General features: G+C 36.6%; 1 long non-coding RNA gene and 1 pseudogene across 2 annotated transcripts in view; both read left to right on the top strand.

The window, feature by feature from the left end:
- LOC145668273 (uncharacterized) overlaps positions 1 to 17852 on the top strand; it is a 468786-nt gene that overhangs the window by 298236 nt on the left and 152698 nt on the right. The gene's annotated exons all lie outside the window — the stretch shown is intronic.
- Positions 9327 to 10379, top strand: LOC145669067 (uncharacterized; annotated as a pseudogene).

Here is a 17852-nt window from a genome sequence, read left to right as displayed (position 1 = left end):
TAGCAAAGCCATGGAGGCTATTTACCCGATATGCTGTTCCATATATAACCTTATACTGTATATTTTATGAATCAATAAAACATTACAATTTTTAATTATAAATTTGTGTTTTCTATCAAACTTACTTATTACGCGAATTTTGGACTTCCTCTAGAAGTTACACATTGCGCCGTTAGATGATAGCGAACACCTTATTCTGTTGACATCTACCGGACAAAACTGAAACTTCTAGCGCATGATTCTTTTCACTGTCTACTAGAGTATTATTATTATTATTATTATTATTATTATTATTATTATTATTATTATTATTATTATTATTATTATTATTATTATTATTATTATTATTATTATTATTATACTTGTGACAAACTGCCCCTATCCCTATCCAGTATTTCTGATGATGCTTATGATATGAAATATATGTCGCGTAACAAATTATGTTGTTTGAAATCGCATGCGTGTATACTATCAGAATCGCACATTTCTGTTTTACGCAAGGAACTTCTTCGTGGCTAAGCGGTTATCGTACGCGCCTTTGGCATGGGAGATTCGGGTTCGATTCCCGGTGGGAGCTCATATGGTTCGGATTCCGCGTTAATCAGTAGGTTCCGTCTCATATAGCCTCGCTGCTGAAAGAAACGTTAAACTCAACTTGAAGGGATACCCTTCTTCCATTTCTTCAGTAGAATATGACATTCCTGGTTTTAAAAGATTATATCATAATTTCATCATGTTACTTACAAATATATTTTTTAATTATTACTCTGCAGTTTGATACATAGTATCCAAAGAAAATATATGAATCAACATAAAAACTTCACACACACAAATAACAACATACGAACAGCACACATTCAGAAATTCCATACATGTGCTTGAGGAGAAAGGTGACACACCAGTGTGAACACACCTTCCTAATCGTGTCCTGGTTTCTCATGTGATTATGACATATTAACAATATTTTTTTTTTTTTAAAAAAAAAAGAACACTTGTTTTCTTCTATCAAAACTTACATGATGAATTTGACCTAAAAGTGTCCGTCTTTATTCGTACATACGTACATATCCGTACATAGGAGGTTTCAGGAAAAGTACTGAATAATAAACATTAAATACAGACAAATATACAAAAGAGTTTTGTCATATACGTAACTAAGACGTAAGTTTGCCACCCACTTTTTTTCCACAAAGTTCTGAAGAAATTATATATACACTTGTTCCTAAATAAACAACTTTCCTCTTTGCCTATTTATGGCAGTGGCCATGTTTATGAAGGCACTTAGATGCTTCGGACATCCCAAAGAACGCTATATAGCCATGGTGTGATCTAAAGAGGCGTAAAATGTATGTATTTTTCAAGAAGAAGAAATATACATGCGTATAAATTGAGATAGCACTATCCATCAACAGGCTATTCTACAAATAATTGTGTGAGTGTCTATCTCTAAATAAGACATAATTTCACATGTCAAAATGAACTTTTTCCTTACCAAAGTTGGTGGGTTGTCTAATAAACGTCTGAGTTCCAAGGTTTGCTTTTGGATAGGGTCAGTGTTTCTCAAAGGGTGTGTCACGAAATTTGGAAAATATGCCACGAAAATCTAAATAAAATTCATAATCGTATCCTTACAATTCACTTGTCACAAATAGAGAAGCTTGCATGACCCCCGGTCCCTCAGCTAACCTGATCGTCTTGATGTACGTATCTTTTCTTTTTTTCTCTCTTATTCTCATTATAGTATATCTTCTATCATGTCCTTTGGAATACATACGGGGCCGCGGTGGCTCAGCGGTAGAGCGTTTGACATCTGGCGCCTAGGGTCCTTGGTTCGATCCCCGCTCGCGCCAAGTGAGCTTTGTGGTGGACAAACACCTTGTGCGTGTGTTTTCTCGGGGTTCTCCTACTTTCTCCATTCCACCTTTTCATTCATTTATCATCATCACCGTCTCCTTTAGTCTAACAGGCATAATCGTAGGACGAAAAGCAGAGATTTCATTTCATTTTTTCCTTTGGAGTACAGTTTATTCTATGAAATAGTATTCCCAGTACTTTCTTCTCCTTCTTTCAATTATTTTCAATATTGCTCTTTTGTTTCTTACTATTCCTAACATGCTAGTTGTCTGTTCCACCTAGTTACTCTCTCCATTCTTCTCCATATATACAAGTAATGGCATGGTCAGGGTCGTCCAGTTACTTGGGTCATGATTTTTGGCCGGGCTACCCTGGTCTGAGTTGCACTTCTCTAATGCTCACATGACAGGCTTAAAAAAAAAAGACTTTTCTAGATTTCATAAGAACATTTATTCAATATTACTTTACAAACCTCGTAATGGCAAGCGAGAAAATGTAACAACTAAAATACAAAATGTTTATACAACTGAAATATTTACAATACCGATTACGGAAATATGTATCTTTTTCGTGCTTACTGTTCAATGTGTTATATTTCCTTGCTGAATATTATAGTATTAACATTAGCAATTATACAGGGTGTCAATAAACTATCCTGACAAACCGTATAAGATGATTCCTTACATCAAAATATAAGAAAAAGTTCATATGGACAAGTGGGGGAAAGTGCATAGTTTCAGAGCTAGGGCTGTCCAAAATCGCAAAAAAGCTAAATTTCAGCATGCCCTATTTCGAATTCGAGAAACTGTGGATGGTGGTCCTTATCAGTTTAAAGGAAGTCAACAAGCGCAATCCAAACATACATATATTATCAATGTGCAATGGGTGTGCAAGGGATTCTCTACAAGGTATTATTCCCAGATTTATGCTCTCAACAGAGTTTTCTGATATGTTCTGGTTTCAAGGTGGGTCCAAAGTAGGCAAGAGGTAAGCCTTGATAACATTGGATACGGAATACTTCGGCGGAAAGTCAAAAATGTTAGAAACCGCCAGGTACGCTGTTTCTTATGTTCGGAATAATGCGCGCTGCGATGTATTTCGTCACGATATATTTCACGTGTTTTTCATCTATAAGTCGGCATAATTCATTAACACCCTATATAGTACACGAATCTTAAAGTTGTAGTAGTTGTCTGTAGCTCCATAAATTAGAACATTTCCCCATATTTTTAAAAACACGCCATTTTAAAGATAAGACAAAGACATTAGGTAACCCTACTGTGATCACAACAGACTCGATAACCCGTTCGGGTCCGCTGACATAGACAGACTTGGTGTCTTGGAGACAACTGAAACAATATTAGCGCTACAGTATTTTTACAAAATCTTATAGTGATGCTCAATGATGCTCACTACTCGAGCTCGAATATCCACGTGTTTGATTTCGATTTTTTTTTTTATCAAGATTTCATGTTTTGAATATTTCAAATAAAATTTCATAATATTTATTCGTCTGAAAAATAATACAGAAGTCTTGAACTACGGCTTCACTTAGGAGTTCGGGAGGAGAGTATTGGAAAACAATTGAGCAAGTCCAAAAGTAGATATTTCGGGTACGGGGAGGAGGGGGGGGGAATGAGGATACATGTGTTGAGATATGTGAAAAATGGTTTAAACTTGTTACATGTGCTTCGTACTTAAGCAGAATTACTCTAGGATAAGTTTGTTTTGGATGGAATCAGCATGGATTTTTTTTAAAAAATAAAGTTGTATGTATGAAGCGTTGTAATGAGTGTAAAATGGATTAATATGATGTATTTAAATAGGTTATGGAAGGTTCAAATATAATCGTCAGAAAAGATTGTAGACATGTAAATTGAACTATGTGCATCATTTAGGAGACAGTAGCATAAAGGCAGAACGGTAGTTTAAGTATATGTCATGGAGTTATCCGGTTACTGTATTGGAAGTTCGAATTTCATTTGGCATTTCGAATATGACGACTTGGGTGCTGATTAAGTTGAAGAGTCCCAAAACACATAGTACCGTACGTTATTGTTGGAGTGAGATTTCGCTACCTTTTTCCTTGCCAACAACATGTCAAGCGAAATTCAGGGGTACGTCCTATATCAGAGTAAGATGGCCCATCCCTGCCATAGTATTAAATACATACAAATAAACTTGGCTATTCATGTAACAGCTAATCTCAACTACCTTTGCCTGTCATAGTTAACAATCTTGAGAGTTAACGATCTCCCCCAATTACTTGGATAACATAACAAATGGAAGCACATGTTGAAATAAAAGGACAACTGGTATATGTATGTATGTATATTGATTCAACACAATCACCTTTTGTTGTTTGTTACCTTGGCTTGCTTTTTAGCTTGTACTTCCACTTCGCTCTGTAGTTATGTTACGACATTGTAACAGATGTAAACGATTGTTGTCGACAAGTAAAAATTTGAGCATTGTTTCTCCGTTAATCAACTTACTCGAAGCCTCTCTCTCTCTCTCTCTCTCTTTTCGTGTGTTGTTTAATCACTTTTCAAAGACAATTTACTTGTGTAAAAATGACAGCCTCTTTCTAGAGCTTATCTGGCCACTGGACCATAACGAGAAACAAAGGAGGCCAACCAACTTTCATATGGACATGCATTTACGTAGTATCTATAGTATCTACAATGACTCTTCCGTTTATTTTTTTCTTTCTTTAAACGGGGTATTTATTTTTGACAGCTACATTTTTTTCTCTGGCAAAGATCTTTCAATACTGTATCTATCTTGATTAGTTTATATGCTTTCACTTTTTTCTTGAAAGAATTCTTATCATTACGTAGTTCAAACTTTTCTTTTAAATCACTATTATTATTCCATGCTTCGTTTCAAAAATATTGAGTAGGAATGGTAGAGTAGAAATACAATTTTGTATTTTTGAATACCTTCTTGGTGTTACGTAACAATTGTTCACTAGTTATATATTTTGTAGTAAGGGCTAGTAACTAACTTTTATTCACCCTTCAAGATAGTGTTTCATTTGTATAATCTCTTTACCTTTCCGATGCCCTCTTTGCAGAACTTCTCCGTCTAAATCCAGAACCTTGTCTACTTCAGTTCAGAATTCAAGTCTTGCTCTTAAGAAAAAACATTTTCCTTGGTTGTATTAGGTTTGTCACTTTTTAGGAGCTTGAACATGAAGATTGCCGGTTTTTCATACCCAAATTTGTACATGGAACAAACTATTAAGAATAATAGAAGGAAATACGTATATACATTCATGAATGAAAATACCTAAGGAAATTTGAAACACACAAAACATTTGTAGGGTCAACTTGTTAACGGTTAGTTCAACAGAAGATATAAACCATTCAACCAGTACAGTGTTGTCAATAGTATACCAACTGCAGTCGCTAGATAGATACAAGAAAGTCGCTAGTTTGTCCTCAAAGGAAATTGTAAATGGTCGAATTTGTCGCTGTACAAGAAAATTTGAAGAAGAGGATTGGGATGATGCGGAGGTGTATTAGTGGCGGATCCAGGACGGACTTCTGAGGGAGGCGGTGGGTTGTAATACTGCCACTTAGAGCTACTTATAAGAGCTTCAAACTCTGGGATGGGTTTTATTTATGTATAAAATATGAAAGTTTCCTCTTCAAGGGGGGGGGGATTGCTCCGATCGCCCCCCCTGGATCCGCATCCGTTACTGAGGTGTATACAGTTATCGTTTCAATTAATTTAATAGTTGCTTATAGAGGTTCTTAAATATTATAGTGCTGTCCAAATAATCTTAAGGAATGAATACAGCATTTAGGGTAGGTAGTTCAAGCCTATTACGCCATTTGAATCTCCTTATGTTCATACTACCAAATGCTCCTTACACTTCTGCGTCCGAGTAAGGGAAAGATAAAATTCTAGAAACTAAATTACCCAAACTCTGAATGGGTTTATATGTGCAGAATCCTGATATTTGCTCACTTCCATCCAAAACAAGAAAGTTTGTTTAGTGTTCTCTCATTATGGCTCGTGATATCATAGGAAAATTTTCAAGTGACAAAATTTCATTTTTTGTCGTGAACACTGGCACAAATTCCGCGGAAATGAGGGGAAAATGTCCCCTCCAGTCTTGGAACTGAGGGGGACTGTCCCCCAATAATCCGATTTGAAATGTGTTTTTTTGGGGAGAAATGTGATGATTTGTGTCCAATTGCCGTAAAGAAAAGTGAGATGAAACTGATGTCCCTCCAGAATAAGCATCAAATCTCCCCGCTTCCTAATGTTGAAGACAACTCTGCTCCCCTGATCCTCTACAGCATTGTTTTGCAACTTCATAAATATATTGAACATCGCTAAAAAGAAAAAATAAGAAGAAAAGAAAAAGAAAGAAAGAAAGAAAGAAGAAAAATGGAACGGTCTTTTCCGTCCTCCCAATGTTGAAGACAGATTTAAGAAGCTGGTCTTGAAAATTACATTTCTTTTTAATAAGTCGCCAGATTTGTCGCTAGGTGCTAAATTATTTATTTTGTCACTAAAGAGCTTGAAAAGTCGTTAAATCTAAAGACAAAATCGCTAAATTAGCAACATATGCATTGAAGCAGTTAAAGAATAACATAATCGGTAGTGGTTTCACATCTACCAACACGAAAAATTATATAGATAGAACCATGTTGATATCTCAATTGTCAAGGTACACACCGAGGATCAAAATTTATAGTCACTAAGAATTTCTATCGCAGATTTTGTGTTTGGATAATTCGGGGCGCTGAAAATTTTCTTATATTTATGGATGTCCCGCCTAACGTGCGAGCGTGGCAACCTTAGTTTGTTGCCACACGACGTTCCGTGTTTGAACTCTGCCGTGTCGTGACAAAACGCTGTAACTTTGGCGGAGAAGTTTTGCGAAAATGAGCCGTAAAGTTTTCATTCGAAAATGTGATCTGTATCGTGTAGAACCAGTGTATCTTGACTTTGGAAACACGTGGTAACATGTAATGTTCGTAAATGCATGTTGTGTGATTAAATTTGGTGAAAATTGATTGGTTGACCATTATTGCCTAGTTACACTGGTTCTACACGATACAGATCACATTTTCGAACGAAAACTTTACGGCTCATTTTCGCAAAACTTCTCCGCCAAAGTTACAGCGTTTTGTCACGACACGGCAGAACTATTGTACCCACGAACGCACATCAGACACATCCATGACACCATCATCACATACTATTTCACTCAACTGGCAATGGATTTCAAGCGGTGTCATACAACCCAAATGGAGAAAACGAATGATTACACGCTGCTCTACGTCGCCATTTTACGAGTATCATATCAGAAACACTCATCAGTCTCACTGCTGCCGCTAGAATTCTGTTTGCCGTATGATGTTGCCGTCTGTCACGCATAGGGTGACCAAATCGCCAACTAGAAAAAACGGGACACCTTTTATTTCTGGATAAGTCGCTCCCCTAAATATACTTTTTAGCCTCTCCGTTCTCTCTGTTTTTTTGAATCTCTCAGAGAAAGGGCAAATTTACATTTTTTTCTTTTTAAAACCTATTGGAAAGGTTGTGGAATTAATTAGATAATAAGTAACTATCAGCAGCTATTGAAAATATTACTAAAAATATATGAACGCTCAAATCTATCCCCGACAGGATTTATAATTACTCTCAACATCACTTCTTGTCACCTTTCGTAAATGGAAGTATGTTACATCTTAGTCAAATCACGGAAACACTGTACTGTACTTATGACACAGCCCGAAACAGAGTAAAAACAGGTTACGTTTGTCCCTTATAAGACTTTCAGTCCCTTGCACTGGCGTCTGCGGAGTGGGGAGGCCCAGGAGGAAAAACAGTGCAGCCACCACATTCAATATCGCAAACGTCGTAATGACGTTGCTCAGTAATTAGACATATTCCAATGTAATCACATAGCTTAGAAAATAATAATAAAAATTAGGAAATTTTAGCGATTCGAAAGGTTTTTTGTACCCAATGTACGTAAATACGATACATTTTGGCGTCCCGGGAGAAGTTTTCGGGACACCGGGAATGGTAGTGAAAAAATGGGACAATCCCGTTTTTACGGGACGGTTGGTCACCCTAGTCACGCATTGACAACGAATGCTCACGTATTTTAAAACAAATAGCATGTTTTTATCTGTTGCCAGTCCAAAGAAATATAAGATGGAGCTGTTATAACTTGAATCCACCTCGTAATTGAAATGTATCCAAATTTTTATCTACAATAAGTAACCAGCGTACGAAAGAAAAAAAATGTTTGCATTACAAAAATTCCAGTGTCTGATGACACAGAATTGTCCTAGTTTCCCTCAAGATTTTTTTGCACACTGTTCCTCGCGCATGCCCTCTACGTGCGGGAAATTTTAATCAACAGTATATTTTACAATAATACACAATACACATACATAATGTTCAGGATGTAAGATATTAATCTAATATTTTAGTGATCCAAGGCTAAAATGAAACTAGATGTCTTTCTGCTCCACAATTTACTTAAAAACCACCAAACTCGTTCACGTGGTGTACACTCTAGCAGAGCTCGTTTTTGTTACAACAATGAAATGAACTTTCACACAACCAAAATATATCGGTTAGGTCAAGGTGTATATATGTAGCATTAACAGAAATCCATCACTTTCTTTTTTGTTATCTTACACTCAATTCTCAATCGATAATTCTGTTGTTTTTATATTCAGTTTAATATATTTTACGATAACTTTTTAGCTCGATAATGTATTTAACGATGCTGTATAAAATAGTTCAAGTAACCGTATTCCACTCCATAACTCGATCAATCTATCTTTTATAGCCTATAATAAAGGTAACGCTATGTTTGTACGTTGTCGCTATATAAATCCACATCATTGGGTTGGTATACTTCTAGTTAAACTAAATCAGTGTTTGAGCACGATTTATACTTTTGTTAAGAAATGGCTTTTAATCGTTGTTTAATACATTCAAAGATGTTTAGCAGTGAACAAAAAATGTCTAAAATGCATTCTAACGCTACCTAATAGGAATTTCCCAAAGAATGTTCACAATTGTCAAAGAATATGTATCTAAACTTCTGTGTTCAATAAGTATACTTCCAGAAACGACTTTTAGTGTTAGGACAAAAAACACGTTTACGAGTCGTTTCTGCCAGAATATTCATTGGACACAGAAGTTCAGGTCCACTCTTGAACACTGTTTTTGAACACTCTTTAAGCAGCCTATTAACCATTATTAGGATACAGAAGTTCAAGTGCATTTTGAACACTCTTTGGGCAGCTCCCATTAACTACTGTTAGGAGGCAGAAGTTCAGGTTCATTTTGAGCATTCTCAGGCCGGTTCCTATTAACCACTGTTCACCGCAGCCCGCGCTGCCGGCGCGAAAAAAGTAGTGGGCGGTCTGTCCTTCCAAACGCGCCCGAAGTCAGTGCAGTCTGCTGCGAGCAGTGACAGCGTGTGGATGTCGATCCGCGTGAAACACGTTTTTACAAGTTGTAACACGGCGCGATGGAGGGTTCGCTCGAACAACGCTACGCCATAAAAGTTTGCGTCAAGTTGGGTAAGAATGCTACGGAAACTTACCAGATGCTGAAAGAGGCCTACAAGCAGGAGTGTTTGTCAAGATCCCAGGTCGGAAAATGGCACAAGTCGTTCAAGGAGGGTCGGGAGGTGGTCGCCGACGAGCCCCGTTCTGGACGACCAACAATGGCCAGGACCGACGACAACGTTAACCGTGTGCGTGAAGTGTTGCGCTCAGACCGGCGTGTGAGCATTCAACAAATCGCGTACACCCTAAACATGTCAACATTTGTGGTACATGGGATAGTGACCGAGAACCTGCGAAGCCTGTGCCGAAGGTGTTGACGAACGAACAAAAAAAACTTCGAGTTTGGCGCTGCAAGGAGTTGTTGGCATTGTGTGAAAGTGATCTGGACTTTTTAGACTCGGTCGTAACTGGAGACGAAACCTGGATGTTCGAATACGATCCAGAATGCAAAAGGCAGATTGCGGAGTGGCACACTCCTCCCCCGCCCCAAAAAGGCGCGCATGAGCAAATCCCGAATCAAAACCATGCTCATTGTCTTCTTCGACGTTCGAGGAATCGTCCATTTCGAGTTTGTGGCACCAGGACAACCTGTCAACGCAGGATTTTATCTAGAAGTACCCAAGAGACTGAAACGCAGGGTCGCCCGGGTCCGAAGTGACATCAAAGACTCAATGAAACTCCACCACGACAATGCACCAAGTCACACCGTCGTCGACTTCCTGGCCCGGAGCAGAATCCCAGTGGTCCCCCACCCCCCTATAGTCCTGACCTGGCTCCTAGTGACTTTTTTTTTGTTTCCCCGTTTGAAGAGAGACCTCGAAGGAAAACATTGGGACTCCTTGCAGAACATTCAAGACCATGTTACAAGATTTTAAAAGCCACTCCAGCCGAGGACTTTAAAGATGCTTTCCAGGCGTGGAAAACACGTCTCCAGAAGTGTATCGATGCAGAAGGAGCGTATTTTGAGGAATTTTAAAGATTTGTAACAATCAGAACAATAAAACAGTTTTTCTAAAGCAATGCTCATTATTTTCATAATGAACCCTGTATATTGTTTAGAATATTGTTTGCGTCACTTCTTTATTCACGGATAACGATGGGTATTTCAGCTAGTACAATATTATATAAACAGTATTTCCATCTTTCGTACTTGTCTACAGACTATTTGGATGTGATACACAGTTTCTTTTGTAATGATTAGAAATTCTAACTCTCTCCTGCCAAAAAAGAAAATTATCACAAACTCCCTATTTTAAAAAAACAATTAAAATATTCAGTACCGAATAAATGATAGAATTGTTTGCGGTAAACTGAAAGAGGAAAAAAAATATTCATAACCATAATTATAAAAAGAAGAAGAAGAAGAAAAAGAAAAGATATTAAGGAAACTCCTTTCATTTTGAGAAGTTAAGGAAACGCCTAGCATCTTATCACAAACGATAAAGCTAATTTGGAAACTTTTTCTCAATTTCTCTTGGACTGACTTTATACGTAAAGGATAAAACTAACTCACACATTGCTGCTGGGAAGAACGGAAGGTTCCGAAAGGGTCATAAAGTTTAGTATGCAGAATTTATTTTTTTTTCAATGATGATGGTGAAAAAGAAGAAGAAGAAGAAAGCAGCAATGTATTGTAATGAAACATGCTGTATTAGTTAAGCAAAAATAATAATAAGAAAGAAAGAAGATTAACGTTCTGGTTGGCTGGGTATGGAGAAACAGAAACAGGCAATTGAAGCAGAAAAGAAGAACAAAGAAGAAGACAGATGAAAACCGCTAGAAGTAAAAAGGCGTTAGCTCTTTTTGATTTTTCATTGTCTGTTAAATTCAATATATTAAAAGAAAAAGTTTCTTTTTCTCTGATTGCGTTTTGTGTGTGTTTTTGTAACTATCATCTATCTTTTTCTTTCTCTTTGCTTTCTCTCTCACATAGCATTTTATTCGTTACCCTTGGTTGCATGAAAAGTTCACTTTTATTCATATTTTTGTTTTTTTAATGTATTTTTTTTTATCTTTCTTCGGCATTTAATTTATCTGCATACTATATCTTTTCTGTTGTGAGTTTTCTTTTTATTATTATTGTTATTATTACTGTATTTCTCTTGAAAAAACTCGAAAAAGAAATTGAAGATGTTTGCAGAGAAAAAAGCAAATCCTATAAGTTTGTTTGTTGATTAATGATGTGAGATCCCTCCCAAGTCGTGATTAATTTTACAGAAGGGCTGTTACATTATTATTTTTCTTAACAGCTGATGTACCGGTATTTTATACGTCGTGTTTTTTTTGTTTTTTTTTAAATAATCTCCCAGACGTTTTATCCTTATCTTTAGATAGGACTCCAATAATAGTGCAAAGATGGGTAGAGTTAAAAAAGATCGTACACGGGAGTTTGCACTTTCTCATCACCTTTTATTAGAAAGTTTCCTCTTGTGTACAATAAATATTACAAATAAGTATAAGTTCCTCTAATTTATTTGGATGTTTGTTAGCAGTGACGTATTTGGAGGGTGTCTATATTGATCAAGTCCCCCCGAAATAGATAAATTTATATATAGTATATATAATAACTGTATACCTACATAGACCCAGTATATAAATACTAGGGATGGCCAAAATTTTCCGGAATCCGGATTCCGGAAATTTTGTTTTCCGGAATCGGAAAATTTACTTTCCGGAATTCGGAAAAATTCCGGATTTCGGAAAAAATCCGGAATCCAGAAAAATTCCGGGTTTCGGAAAAATTCCGGAATTCAGAAAAATTCCGGATTTCGGAAAAAATCCGGAATTCGGAAAAATTCCGGAATTCGGAAAAATTCCGGAATTCAGAAAAAATCCGGAATTCGGAAAAAATCCGGATTTCGGAAAAATTCCGACATTCGGAAAAAATCCGGAATTTTTCCGAAATCAGGAATTTTTCCGATTTTACTTTCCGGATTCCGGAAAGTAAAAATTCTGGAATTGGCCATCCCTAGCTAGTAGCTGTTAAAAGAGAAACACAATACTGAATATATATACTGTATTAGTTTCTTGTAGTTGGATATGTCTTTATCACTTACGTAGACAATTGCTACTGCAGTTATTTACTGTTTTATAAGGGTCTTATTTTCACACACAAAAAAGTCGCCGGTATGTCTCAAACATTATCGCGTTCCCACCTACAGCTACTCCAAAGCACTGCAAACTACTTTGTAACCAGGCGAAAGGCAGTGGAGGAAAAGAAATCTCAACAAATATTCTAATAACATTCGCTTATTGTCAACATACCTACAGTGAGCGCAGAAAGTGTTCGTACACCGTGCATACTTTATATTGAAAACAGCTAGCATGAGAACGGGAGGTGGAAAATATATATATAACCAGAATTAAGACTACACATTCATACATTTTATTTCTATATACAAGAGAAAGGCCAAACAAACACAATCACTGTTTTGTTCAGAAGAAAAGAGAGAATTCCTTTTTTGTAAACGCAAAATGTCACCGTACACTTATGCTTGAATTAGTGCTTATAAAGTATATTACGTTATTTAATATTTTGTGGGATTACCCTGTGCGTTAATGATTGTCTGTAGTCTTCGTGGCATTGATTTCACCTGTAGTAGTTCGTAGTTCTGTAGCTTCGGGACTGATTATGTCCCATTCTTCTTGAATAGCTTTTCTTATGCCTTCTTTAGTAGAGACAGGGCCGGCGCGAGAGAGGGTCGAGCCGTGCCACCGCCCAGAGCGGCAAGTCTAATGGACGGCAAAATTTGAAAAAGAAAAGAATACTATCAAAATATAATGCTTCGTAATAGGCTCACATGGAAAAATAAGATTGTGTTAACCTGAGAATGTAATTGAACTTACTTCACTCACATTCAAGAAATACTCTCTCAGGAAATTCAGAGCATTCCTCCTCGTTTTCAATTATCAAACTACTAGCCACAGGTATCTCGTTCAATATTTCCCTTGCAGCAGTGTAGATAGGATTTTGAGCTAGAGTGCATAAGATTATCACGGTGTCTTTTTATATTTTTTTCTATTCAATAATGTTCTAACGCTCCGCTCCAAGTATACAAAAGGTACACTCCCACTTGAGACAGGCCGTTCTAGCCTGTAGCATTCAGGGGCGGATCCAGGACGGACTTCTGGGGGGCGGTGGGTTGTAATACTGCTACTTAGAGCTACTTTTAAGAGCGTCAAAAAATAAACTATATATTTTATTTATATATAAAATAAAAAAGTTTCCTCTTCTGGGGGGGGATTGCCCGATCGCCCCCCCCTGGATTCGCCCCTGGTAGCATCTAGAGACATTTAGGTTCTAATAGCGAGTTTTTGACCAATTTACAAATTGTTCATTCCGAATATAGTAAATCGTACAGCGTATTATTTCTTGAGAAATTTTTCATTTTTTGTATAGCTAAAAAAAAGTTTATGACTTTTTTTTTCTGCGTCAGTTCAACGTTGGGCCATACTAAAGGAACATATTAGTAGTCTCACTTTAAAATCATAATCCACCACAAGGTGGGAGAGCCGAATTGATGCTCTGACTCAGTTATCAAATATAGGAAGTTTATGATGCCTTACTTCAAATAAGTAATGACAATAGAACCGATAGAATGGTCGTCCACGATGCTCTGTGTATAGCAAACCAGCTGAGTTACTTTTCTTTCCTTTACTCACTCGTTGTCTGATATGACTTTAAAGCATTGATTCTCATGTGTTGGATGCAGTAGGATTTCTTGAAAATATATCTGGGTACTTTGAGAGGAGCAGAAATTATGCAAAGTTTAAATCTTACTTAGTTGATACGATGGACTTGGCATCAGCATTAGATACGGGTGATCCACTGATACGTAATACAGTGCAAGCTCGAAGTCGAAAGAAGAGACAGTTTCAGTACGAGGCAGAGGATGAAGCTACTGAAAACATCCACAAACAAGATACAAGATCGATTTTTATTACAAAGTTCTAGAAGTGATTGTGTTAGCTTTTAAGAGAAAGATTTGAGCAACTTAAACATCACAGCGAATATTTCAATTTTCTTTGCGATATAAGTAATCGTAAAGATATAGTCTACCACCTGAACTTTTTGTCTGAAAAGTGTACTAAACTTACCACCATTTTAACACACGAAGAATTGAAAGATATTAACCCCAGTGATTTGAAAGACAAACTGAAAGTGTTATCCACTATAATTAAGCCTGTGAAAGTTCACAAAATAATAATAATAATAATAATAATAATAATAATAATAATAATAATAATAATAATAATAATAATAATAATAATAATAATAATAATAATAATAATAATAATTAAGGAACATGACTTTGCTCCCAATGTTAGTATTGCACGTAGAATTTTATTAATCTTGCCTGTAACAGTGGCAAGTGGAGAAAGAAGTTTTTGGAAACTTAAGTTTATTAGAAACTATCTACACTCTTCTATGTCTGAAACACGCTTGAGTGGTCTAGCGACGATATCAATAGAATACAAATTGGCTAAAACATTGGACTACGTGATGTGATAAAGGAATTTGCTCATATCAAAGCAAGAAAAGTTTCTTTCAATTAAGATATGTTAAATTTATGTATGTCTATTGTGTTTTAGTACATTATAAGGCTTAAGCTAATCACTTACATTTACCATAATATCTGATTTACTGTATTATCTTCTTGCTCCATACTCTGTTGAAAACGCCTTTTGATATAAAATAAGCCTAAAAATTAAAATTCTTAGTCATGATTAAAGTATATTTTTAAAATTTTATTTTCTGTATGCGCTGCTCTATATTACAGATATACAGCGAAATCGAGCATACTGAATATTGTGTCAGTATAGAGTCGTTTTAATATTACGTGAACATTCCAGAAAGGTAGTTTTTTTTTTTTGTTTACTTTTCCATTTTATACATGTTTTTAAATGACACTTGAACGTTATCTGTGAAAATAAGGTTTGCGGATTAAATGGGCGGCATGTGAAAGCACCGCCCAAGGCGGCAAAATTGCTAGCGCCGGCCCTGAGTAGAGAAGCTGTGCCTTCTGATTGTTGTCTCCAGAACAGACCATAGATGTTCTATGGGGTTCATGTCTGGGGATTGGGGAGGTGTGCGAAGCTGTTTCAAGGTATTATAGAGTAGCCACAATCGAGTATTTTCCGCTGTATGTTTGGAGTCGTTGTCTTGCTGAACAATAAATTGTTTTCAAGAACCATCTTCTGCGCACTAGTATGGAGATTTTCCTTTAATATGTTAATATACACTTTGTGGATCATCACTCCATCGATAAGGTGGAGACGACCCACCCCTGAGGCACTCATACAACCCCAGACGAGCACGGACCCTACTCCGTGTCTTACTTTAGGGACGAGATTTTGAGGATTCATCTCTGTATTCACCTTGCGCCATACAATACGCCTCCCATTGGACTCGATAAAGTTAAATTTACTTTCGTCCGAAAATATGACCCTATTCCAGAAAGAAGCCTGATCCCTTATCTTTATACTCTTTTTCAAACTTTAGTCTCTTTATACGATTTGTCTTGTTCACCCAGAACATTTTCCTGGCTATCCAACCATGATACCTTGCAAATATTCCGCACAGTACTGGCTGATACTTTAACACCGCGTGTTTCCAGATCCGTTGCCAATTGCACAGCACTATTTTTTGGAACCTTTTTTCTTTCCCTAATAATGTAACGTTTATCTTGTTCGCTAAACAGTCTTGGTCTTCCAGATTTTTTTTTTTTCGCACAATGATAGAAACATTATACATCGCAATTATTGTTTATACTGTTGTACGAGGCCTGTCTACAAGGTTTGCTATCTTTCTCAAAGACTTACCCTTCTTATGCAATTTAATAATTACTTTTCTTGTCTCCTCATTTGTTTCTGTTCGGTTGCTTCCCACTTTGACAGCCCAACGTGCAGTTTTTTCACTTCTATTCACAACTAAACTCATTCTGTTACTCGTCATGCTATACAGAGGTGTATACTCAGGTGAATACTAGTGAACCCCAGTTGTGGTATCTTTGTTTCGTATTCGTACGTCAGGTGTACGATCACTTTTTGCGTTTACTCTATACACTTTCTACGGAATTTATTTACTTTCTGACCATTAAACTTGTCTTTGTGGTTCTTTATTGATACATTCATAAAGCTTAGTTTTCATTATTCACATTGTGTGTGTTATTACACTTCTTAAATTTTCTGTTTCTTTTTCGCAGGCATTCTCGTTTCAATAGCATAGGTGTACGAACACTTTCTGCGCTCACTGTATGTACAGTAAATACAAATTTATAATTTTTGACTTTACGAAGTGTACAATGTAATTGTTCAATAATTAACATAAGCAGGCATTCATTAATTTATATTAATATAATAATTAATAAAACTAATAAGCGGGTGATTGATGACTCAGTGGTAGAGTTTTCATCTATGGTATTCTAACCCAGGACATGTGGGTTTTCGATGGCTAATTTTGTGTTCGAAAATTTTCCCGGTGGAAGGCCTACCTTTCTTATATTTGTTCCATCATCACTCATTAACGAATTTAGTTTATCAAAACTCTATAGCCATATATTCATTCTGTCCGTCAGTGAAGCAAACAGTCTCAAGAACTATCTGATGGATTACCAATCAATTTTGGGCATGATGTACAGAGTCAATAGTTAAGAATCGAGTTCCCTGATGAATGTAATATTCAAACCGGAAGCGGTACAAATCAACCATTTCCGGTTTTAACGTTAATCATTATATAGTAAATATGGTAATAGATAGCGAGAAGCGGTTTCCGGTAATCGACATATATATAACATTCATGTAGATAGAATGTTACCCAATTTGTGCATCTGCTGAAAATAATGAGCTTAGGTATTTAGAGAGCATTTTCCGCTTTAGAAAATGTGTGCTTGGTAAAGAATGTAGAGAATTAGCTGAGTCAGGCATGTAGCTAGAATATGGTAATAGGAAGGGGGGGGGGTGTCTGTCACGAAATACTGTGGTTATTTACCAGGGGCTCAATCATTCTAAACTATTTTATTGGCAACATATATTGGTTCGTTTAGCCAAGATTTCTAAATGGGGGGATGATATGAAATACTGTGGTTACACACCAGAGGCTCGATCAATCTAAATATTTTACTGACAACATACCCATATTGATTGGTTAGGACAATAAAATGAGGATATATTAGTAAGTATTTTAATTAGAAGCTATGAAGAAATCTCGAGTAAAAGAATATAAAAAAGTATTGAAAAAGATATAGTTTTCCGAGGTCATTCGAACGGTGTCGAGAATTTTGCGTCTGGGAAATTTGCGCCCTACCTCAAGAACAGGGAAAATTGCGCCTGCGATGTACCTCCACCGGGAAGTTGAGCCCTGCGAAATAAAAGAACCTATTGGAGCTTACGCATTTGCTCGGAGGGGCTGACATTACAGCATAAACAATCCTCCCCCAC

The sequence above is a fragment of the Thermobia domestica genome, chromosome 13, assembly GCF_964235325.1.
Source record: "Thermobia domestica chromosome 13, izTheDome1.hap1.1, whole genome shotgun sequence".
NCBI lineage: Eukaryota > Metazoa > Arthropoda > Insecta > Zygentoma > Lepismatidae > Thermobia > Thermobia domestica.
Note: the sequence above shows the minus strand (reverse complement) of the source record. Positions and strands in the feature narration are given on the sequence as shown.